This window comes from Drosophila subpulchrella, unplaced genomic scaffold (genome assembly GCF_014743375.2).
Source record: "Drosophila subpulchrella strain 33 F10 #4 breed RU33 unplaced genomic scaffold, RU_Dsub_v1.1 Primary Assembly Seq176, whole genome shotgun sequence".
NCBI classification, from domain to species: domain Eukaryota; kingdom Metazoa; phylum Arthropoda; class Insecta; order Diptera; family Drosophilidae; genus Drosophila; species Drosophila subpulchrella.
The window spans coordinates 1-9,963 of NW_023665512.1; positions in this window are offsets into that span (position 1 = coordinate 1).

The window sequence follows — 9,963 nt, forward strand, 5'->3', positions numbered from 1 at the left end:
TGCCTGGCAGAGCTTCTGCTTTCTGCCAGCCTTCGAAAGATACAAATTCATTCGAATTTCGGGCTTAAGGTCGTGAGTAAGTTGCCAGTTTTGTTTCGTTTTCATTTTATTTTTTGGGGCTTTGCATTCCTTTTCCGGAGTCCGGACTCCAGGCAATTAAAACAAATCGCCTTCCAGAGCGTGGAACTAAATCATTGAGAAGTGAGTGGCACCGTACGTTTTGGCCAGTCTAAGCCTTTGAGCATGGCCAAGGGATCAGCAGAACGAAAGATCGGGGCAGATGGGGATTATATAAAAATGTTTTTGCACTTATTGCAGCAAATGCCGCTTTTTTATAACCGTCTTACGTTAATCTTAATGAGGTTACTGGCATAAAAATGCTTGAACGATCCATTAAGTTATGCTCACAACTTTACCCACTTAATCGATTATTATTCGCAAGCAATTCCCCAAGTTTACCATTAAACACACGATACTCCTTGAGTGTCAGTAATTGCACATTGAGGCGCGCTAAATGCATTTGACTTTACCATTTAAATAGTAATTAAATCTTGATTAAAGCCTTCGATTTGACACTTTGACTGGCCAGTGGCCACACACACATAAAGGCCAACTCGGAGCCGAAGTTTCGGGCCATGATTCACGCAAATTGACTGACACTTAAGCCAAATTGGAATAAAACGAGGAAACGACAACAAAAGCCCCGAACAACATGACAAAGTTTGATGGAGTGCACTTAAAGCTATGCGAAAATGATTTTCAGCCTTAACCCAACGGATTTACCATTATCTTATGGGCTGAGACAACTGGGTGTGTAAAATGTTGCATATGGCGTTGTTTGCACAGCTGTTGGTGTTATTTTTATCAAAGTCTCTGTTGATTTAAAGCGTCCTGCAGCGGCCAGGAGGCAACCGCATAAACGATGCACAAGCTTACCTTGTGAAAAAGGTTTATAATGCATAAAATATATAATTTGCAAAATTAATTAATTTTTACAACACATTAATTTCACCCCGGCCGCAGCCAACAACACACACACACGGGTACACACACGCAACGGCACTCAGTCAGCCGTGCCACATGCACCGTTGCCCCACTGCCATATACCATATATACACCCAACATATCCCATACGATCCCATACCGACAGCCCCGATTCCCCGGCCACCGACCGAAGTTGCGGTCGTCTGGCCATTGAGGCAGGAGTAACTGAAAAAGCGCTTCCAGCGCTCATTATGCTGCGCCACTTGTATAATTTTTATTTAATTTATTTAAAGGTAGCTGAAAGAATCGTACAATGTGACCACAAATGGACCAGGGCTGCCAACCGAGGAAATGTAAGAGATATTTCAGTGATCTATTATATCATTTCATTTAAGTAATGATCATTATTCATGGGTGGCAAGAAATGTAAAGGTACAACGTTAAACTACAATAACCTTTAAGTTATATTTTAAAATAATGTCTATAATATCATTTTCGGGATACTTTATTGGAACATAAAACATTTCTTATATATATGGTTCCAGGTTTTGGGAACCTGGCATTTTTTAACCGCTGGTAGTTATTAATCCTCAAAATCCCATTTAAAACCTAAATTTTGGATGTTGTTAAGATACTTAAATCGGGAGCTGCTTGATCTACATATGAAGTAAAAAGTTAATACTATAAACAAACTATCAGATGCTAAGTTACGTGTTAAGTTACATACTTTGTATTTAACTTTTCCTCAACCCCCTATCCAAATCAGAACTATTTAAGTTAAGATTTTGCATAAAATATCAGCAACCCTGGAAAAAACATAAGACCCGCTCCACTGATAAAGTCCTTCCCTCTTTCTTGAGCGAGGTGTGCAACACACAAGTTCATGTAGCACTTGGCCGTATGTAGATTGTGCGGAGGAGCCATAACTTTTGAGGGCTTCGATCATTAAGCCAGGACCCCCGACCGGATCGACTCCTCCTTTTGCCAGCTGGTCATGTTGGAAATGATGTCTTTTGACACGCAGGTCTTCGGCCAGCCCGTTCTTCCGTTCTCCCGCCCGAGGGCCTAAAGAATGGGAAACCCAGCCAAGGGTGGTCGAGCAGAGGCACACTTTATAGAGTTGTGGATATCCATCAGACAAACATGGTCTTCTGCGTATAGAGCTGTTGTGCGAAACTAAAATGTGCTGCACTCGCATGTTTAATTAACGAAATGTTTGACAATGGTCCGGAAGACCCTTTCATTTGGCCACCTGCGGTGGAAAGCGCTTTGATGGAATGCTTGCGCAAAATGCCAGAGCAGGCACGCACATGGTATAAGTGTAATGGGTCTCCTGCATTATTGAAATCGACACAATTTTACTTTTAAGCATGTGCATCCCCCCCCTTTTCAGGCTGAGTGACAGAGCCGAGTCAACCGAGAGACCCGGCAGCAACACCAAGAGCAGCAGCAACAGCAACAGCAACAGCAACAGCAACAGCAACAGCAACAGCAACAGCAACAGCAGCAGCAACAGCAATATCAACCAGCAACATGTTGCGTGCATTTTTCCCCGGCGTTGGTAATGTGTGTTCGCCCAGACAGACGGACCCGCCATCAAGTTCAAAGTCGAAATGCTTGTAATATGCAAAAATGTTTTAATTAATCACTTTGATGCGCACCGGGCATCTCCGGCGACCAGACGCGGCGCAGGCTCGTGACATATTGAGCCAAGATGATGATTGCCAAGCCCCGAGATTCTTGGGATCTCTGCACCCATGGCGTCCGCGGTAATTTATGTCTTATAACATCCATTAATCGATACACAAAAAATGTACGAAGGCGATATGTTTGCATGCATATCTTCGAGTGAGTTTCAACCGTAATTTGTCAAAATTCGATAAGGAAGAAATATATTTTGCGGTCATATTTTTGGTCCCATGAGGTGAAATTGTTAATGATCGCAGCCCAAAATGAAGTATGGATAGGGAATTAAAAAATCGCTTTTTAATTACATTTCTTGAGGAGTGTTGTATCCAGAAATAATTTATTGATCGGAAGCTTGAGAATTAATTTGTATTTAAATTTCCCAGGGGAGTGTTAGTACAACTATTTTGAGGACTAAAGCCTAAAGCAATAATTAAAAAAAATATTAACAAATTTATCCGTTAAAAAAACATATAGTCATCGACCACTTTGAATAAATTGAAAACAATCAATAAATTTATTTCAACACTAGCTCTTTGTTCTTTGTTTGATAACATTAACTACTTATTAATTGTTGCATCCAGCACTTTTTCCATTAGTAAAATGCAAAAACGGCACCAAATTCATTGCAACTTTAACCCGGCCAATTCGATTTCCCGCCATCAATTTAATGCCAATTTGGCTCATAAAAAATAGCTTCAAACCTTAATGAAAAACGATATTGGGGCCATTAACATCCGACTCCTACCAAACGGGCTGCCATTTCGCATAAAGTTAAATATGCAGCTGGGCACACCCACAAGTCAGGCTCTGAAGGCTACAACGAGTTTAATTTCATTTAAATCTCGGGCCATAAAAAATATATACATATTACCGACTGTATAATTCAGCCGTACGCTCGGTCACAGTAGTTCAAACTGGGTTAATGACAAGCTTAACGGTCACAGGCGGAAAATTAAAAAAAATATAAACTGGCAAGGGAGGAGCTGAAAAATTCCAGTAAAAGTGTGAAAAATGTCATGCCGACACCGCTGTCGCTGGCGGAAAAGTGTGGGGCATATTGAACGCAGGGCACGTGGATCATTGTGGGTGTTCCGGATCCCCTGGGGCCATTGTGATTGGGTTGGATCCGGTGGGGTTCGGCGTCCCCGAAAATGTAATTTAACTAGCGCATTTCGCTGTAACCAGGCGCTGCAACAAAGCGCGGAAGCCAAAGCAAAAGGGACATTTTTAATCAAAATTCACGGTTGCGGATGTGGGTGCCCTTTTATTCTGGCGAGCGTTAGAAAATGATGCCGTGGATTTGCAATATTAAAACACCGCAGCCATACGTTGACAAGTCAAAGCTTTGTAGCTGAAAAAAAATAAGTTTTGAATATTCACTATGATATTTGAGTCCCTAACCAGCGAATATTTCGCAGTATGGATTTGCATTTATAGTCAAGGGGAATAATAAAAAACTCGCTACATTAAAGCATGGAAACACCAAAATATTATGGTAGAACTCCTAACTGAATTTAGAGATGCATAACCTGGCATAAACTGTATTTTGCTCATTAACGGAATTACAAATGCTTATAAAACTCTTTGTAACATAAAAGCATACAGATACTTAAATATTATAATAGAACGTTCAAGTGAACTTTTAAAAGCCTTCATAAGCTAAAATTTTTTTATAAAGTGTATGACAAATGATATATATTATATAAAATAATAATAATAGAATATAATATGAAGCACTTAAGCATACAAAGATCAGAATATAATGATAAAATGACTAACTGAATTTTAAGAAACCTTCAAAGCCGGAACTTTCTTATAAAATGTAAACTTAAACTTGTATACTTATGTTTATAAAACATATTGGAACATGAAACCATATATATAACGAAATACTTTGGTAGAACGTCTAACTAATTTTTAAAAACCCTTTATAAATGGAAGTTTTTTTTTAAATGTATGACAAATGCTTATAAAACTGACCTTGAGAGAGCCCGCCTTAGAACAAGGCTTTCGACTATATGGCAAGTCGCAACAATAAGAACATAAAATTCCATAAAAATATGCTTGTCTCGAATGGCTTTGTGTGCGATAATTCTTAATTTTTTGTCTTCTTCATATTTAGGTCCAAAATACCTCACAGAATGCTCGGACAAAGGTCTTTTTTGATCGTAAAAACTCTCAAAAGTCAAGCAGCCAAATGCCAATAAATGGAATAAGACAATCTCCAAGAGGGAACGCACAAACCAGCACCAAGAAAAACCTAAATGGAGCGGCATATTTTGCTTTCATATAGAATTTTTTAGTTAGCCCAGCCTGCCGCCATAAAGCGTAGAAATAAAAGCACTTAAAGTTTGTCATCAGCGCGATTCATATAGCATGTTAAAATCGAACTGGAATTGCGGCACTCAAGCCGGTCTAGAAGTTGGCTTTTAGTCGGGAGAAATTTATGACCCGGGTGATAATGCGAGGCGCCGCAAGGTGCACGCCATAACTGGATCTCGAATCACGGACCCAGCCCTCATATGCATTATAATGATGATAAGATGACGGGCTGCGGCGAGATGGCATGCTGGCCAACTTCCGATTTATCTCAATTGCTGGAAATTGAAACGCCAGCGCATTTAGCACCAATTTAGAACACGAAAACCTGAAAACCGATACATTTTAAAGGGCTAACCGTACCAAATGATTCCATTCCATTCGAACCGAATGTCTTCATTTCACGACAGCCAACGGCAAATGGCTTTGGCATATTATCCAGTCTGTTCCTCAGCTTCATTATGATTATTATAATATATTTTGTGAGCGGGGCTGTTAACTCTTTGAAATTGGAGTAGGCTGAGTGAGACGGGGAATGTGTAATCAGAGAAGTGGGAAAGTCATTGTAATCTTGGCTGTTTAGTGGATACAAAAAGATGAAAATATATTCGAGAAACAAATAAAGGTAAATCGTTTTAATTCCCCCTTAATAAATTTGTGAGTTTACCGCGGTCTTATGTTACCAATCCATTGATTTGAAAATATTGAGTAAAGTTCCACAATGAGGTTCTGCCCTCGAAATCTCAGCTGGCATCGCTTGACTCGTTCATTTCCCTCGACGAAAAGCAGCTGTTGCCGCGGAAGTATTACGCCCAGCAATAAAATGCATGGCAACATATCAAATTATTCGCCAAAAGGAGGGAAAATAATCTGTCCAAACACTTCAAAATAATTTGACATCAAATCGCCTGATTCCCACAAGAATCCCTAAGCAAAGGCAGATTTCGCAGATACATCCCAAAAGATTGTCAAACTAATTTGGAGCAGGTCAGTCTCTGGTTTTCTGTGTGGATGAGATGCCTGTGCCTGTGCCTGCCCCTGCATCATTATGAAGATGTTGTACCAGAAAGTATCGCATGACAGAGTTCTAAAAAGGTTGACAAACGTCTAGAGGTTTCCGTGAGCCTCCGAAAAGTGGTAATTGGGGAGGGGGGGAGCCGAACCTCCTGGATCGCAGTCAGCGTTTTCGAGGCTAAGTTTCAATCTCTGGCCAGCCGAGAGTTTATGAAGCGTATAATTTTCATATGCAACACCTGCTGCCTCCAGCAGTTTTTCGTCTGCGAGTCTGGGAGTCTGGGATTCCGATTCCTTAATGGTCCGCCGAGATTCTTGCATAAATAAAAACTTTATAATTGCCGACGGACTGTATGTACCGGGCATATAATGCCGGCCCGGGGTGGGGGCTGTCTGCTTATAAATTAAGTCGAGCTCCCACGGCCACTGCTTGCTACTGTACATTAAGGACACTTGATAGCTTAATTTATTGCCGAGGCAGAAGTTGCAGGACGAAGGACAAGAGACTGCAGAAAAGGGCAGTGCAAAGATAATTGCATCAGGCGCAACTGAAGCCGAGGACCAGACCGCATGCCAGGACACCATGTCCTTGCTGGGCCTCCACTCCGCAGGTTTTCCCAGACCCCCGGTACCCCAGTCCCCAGTCCCCATTTTCCATTTCCCAGTTTCCCCGACTACGGCACCCACATATCTCCGTGCAATGCGAGGGTGCCCCAGCATGTGTGGGGAGCGAGTCCTCGCGATGCTGCTGCATAAAAACATTTTAAATTGAGCGTTAAAATTAAACGATGCATCGCAAAACTAACAAACGTGGCAAGCAAAAGGGCAACGGAGTACCATCCTTGCTGCACTTGTTTATAAGGCCGTTAATCGTATGTGTATATGGCAAGCGTAAGCAGCCAGCATATAAAAGTTCCCTATATAAATTCAACCGTCGACTTCTCCTTTGTCCTATTTTCCTATGGAAATGAAATCGTTGAGATTTGTTTAGCGTGAAAAGTGGTGTCATTTGGGTTAATCTACTTGGGGATTTGTGGCCTTCAATTCGAGCTGTTGGCATAGATTCGTTAGCAGAAAATATATGCTCCAATATATCATTTTTATGGTTTCCATAATTATAAGTTTTCAGTGATTGAAAAGGTCGTGTTAAAGTTGCATTCCTACTTTAATAGCAGTACTCTTGTAATCTAATAAAAGTTTTTCATCTTGCAGAGGCTTTCAGTTGGGAAAGTTACAGCCAAAGAAGTTCAACTGCAATTATATCTAGAAAAAGTAGACTAGCCTATTTTGCTAAAAATGTAAACAAATACATAAACACTGCACATCACCTTGCTCCGTCTGGCAAATACTTTCACTTCCAGGTTTAATTAAACTGGCGTCAGAACAAATTTCGTGCAGAATTTTTCATAAATGCTCGATGGGCCAAAAGAATTGGAAATCAACAAATCGAGGTCGAATCGCTGGGGAAGGGGATAGACTAGGACCATAGGATAGCTATAGATAGTCTGTCAGCTAGTTAGTTGCCCAGTCAGCCCGTCATTCAGCCAGTCACTCATCCAACCCCCGTCAGCAGAGCAAACAAACTGATAGATATGTCTAAACAAAAGGGTGCACAGATTGACTCAGTTAAGTCCCGAAAATAACAACGTAGTGAAATGGAAATGCTGCCGTTGTGGATATTTTTTTAGTTTTTCTGCTGGCCCAATCAGAAACAAGTCAACGGGGCGACCCACTTGGCCCGGCCAGATTCGGTTTACATTTTGGCCAGGCTTGCGTTTAGTTTGGGGTTTTGCTTTTGGCCCGCTTGCAAATTGACAATTTAGCCTTTCACCTGTCTAAACGAATCTATCGCACATCAAAATAAATATTAAAAACCAGCTAACAATGGCCGGGCAGGCAGTAGGTATCGGGCATTCAGGTATCGGGCCAGACAAGGCTGTTGTTGCCAGTCAGTGGGACATTCAGACAGTCGGACATTCGGATAGTCGGGCTGCCAAGTAGCGCAACGTCACTCAAATGGTCGCTCTGGCATGGTTTCGTTGATCAAATTTTGAAATTTGAGGCCGCCGCACTGCACTCGAGAGTCGAGAGTCAAGGCGAAGCCGTGGCCATACTTTTATTGACATTTCGGCGCGTTATCGCCGCGCAACAAAAGGAGTCAAGTCGGCTCGAGAGGCAGTCAGCCATATAGCATTGTAGCCATCTAGGCATCCAGTCAGTCAGCCCCCTAATCAACTCAACTGGTTGGAGGTTGGCTCTGGCCACAAGAAGTATGCAGTTAGGTGAGCAGAAAGGAAAATAGGCGAACCCAGAGAGGAATACCAAAGGGGCGACTTGGGGATACCCTAAGTACCACAAACTCAAGTGCTTAAAATAAAAAAATACCTGGGAGATGACTTGTTATAGAATGTATATTTGAAATCCGGATACTTGTTCATATTTTACATCGCCTGTGAAAAGTAAATATGGCTGCGCCCAGTGAAATAACCCTCATTCGGTGTATAACTTATAAATGTGTCATATTTATTTTCTTTTAATTGCAATATCATTAGACGTTACTACATTCACCCGTAGAATAAAGTGGGACACATAAAAATTCTACATAGAACTTAAGTAGGATGAAATTATAAACGCATAAATGTAAAAAAATACGATCTTATCACATTTTTAAAGCTATAGTACGTCTGTATATTCAAATGAAAGACAAATATTTAAAAATGAATGGTACCTTTATTTGCTATGCTTTGTTTAAAATTAGATTAAGAACTTACAGATATTTTCCCAAGCTGCAACTTTTAAACTAATATTTTAACTATATTTATCAACAACAATTCATGAGAATTATAAGAACTAAATAAGTAATACAATCAAGTAAAATACTCATATTAATAAAAACATGTGCCTATAAGTGCCATGCTTTGTTTAAAATTAGATAAAGAACTTAAAGATATTTTCCTTAAACTAATACTTTTTAACTAAAACTCTTAACTTAACATCTATATTTTATGGAAATATTTTTATTTCGTTATTAAAATAAGCATTTAGGTTCCTTTGCTTTTGCAAATTTAATGAAAAGTTCAACTATATCGTTTTTGGCGATTTGCCTGAACCAACCGCTGAATCATTTACCCGAGTAAGAGCAACGGCGGGCAGAAGTGAAAAAGTCGAGCGGCAACGGCAACTGAAACTGCAACTGCACCGCACATTATAATTTCCATTAGAAGGCAACAAGTCGCGAGTTGCGAGTTGCAAGTAGCAAGTCCAAGTCCAAAGTGGCGATGCCATGACTGCGGCGATGGCGTAAACAGAGAACTGTCATTATGACAGTTGATTCTTTGCGGCTGCTGATGCTGATGCTTTTGGTGTTGCTGTTGCAAGTGCTGTTGCTGCAGTTGCTGCTACTGCTGCTGCTGCTGCTGGTTCTGCCCATTTAAAATTATGGCCACCGACTTGAGTTGCCGCTGCAGTTGCAACAACTGGCAGGCAGAGATATATAATTTTATACTTTCGCATAATGTTTTGCATTAAAATTATAATAAGTTTCAACTTTTGCATTGCAGTTGCGCCAGTGCCCGTCGAGTTCGAGTCCATTTCAGGCTGACAGCTTTCGGTTTTCCAGGGTTCTGAGTTCTTTGGGTCAATATCGCAGCCTTATCTCGATGGTGGCAGCGGAAAAGTGGAGCAAGTCGACCCACACCAACGAGATGGAAGCACTGAGACAGTGAGGACTTGGCAGACGGACAGGCTGTCATTTATTTAATGACTGAATGAATGTTTGTGGGGGGAATACAGTCGTTGCAGGGCATTCATAATAGGTTTTTTAATGACACTTGCAATGGGTAAAAGGGTCGTTGTGCGAGGGGTTACTTTGTGGGAGTCGCTTTCTATTAACGATATGAGCGAAAGTTTTAACTGTGAGCACTCGTAATGAGTCTGCAGATGTTCAAGTCCTGCTAT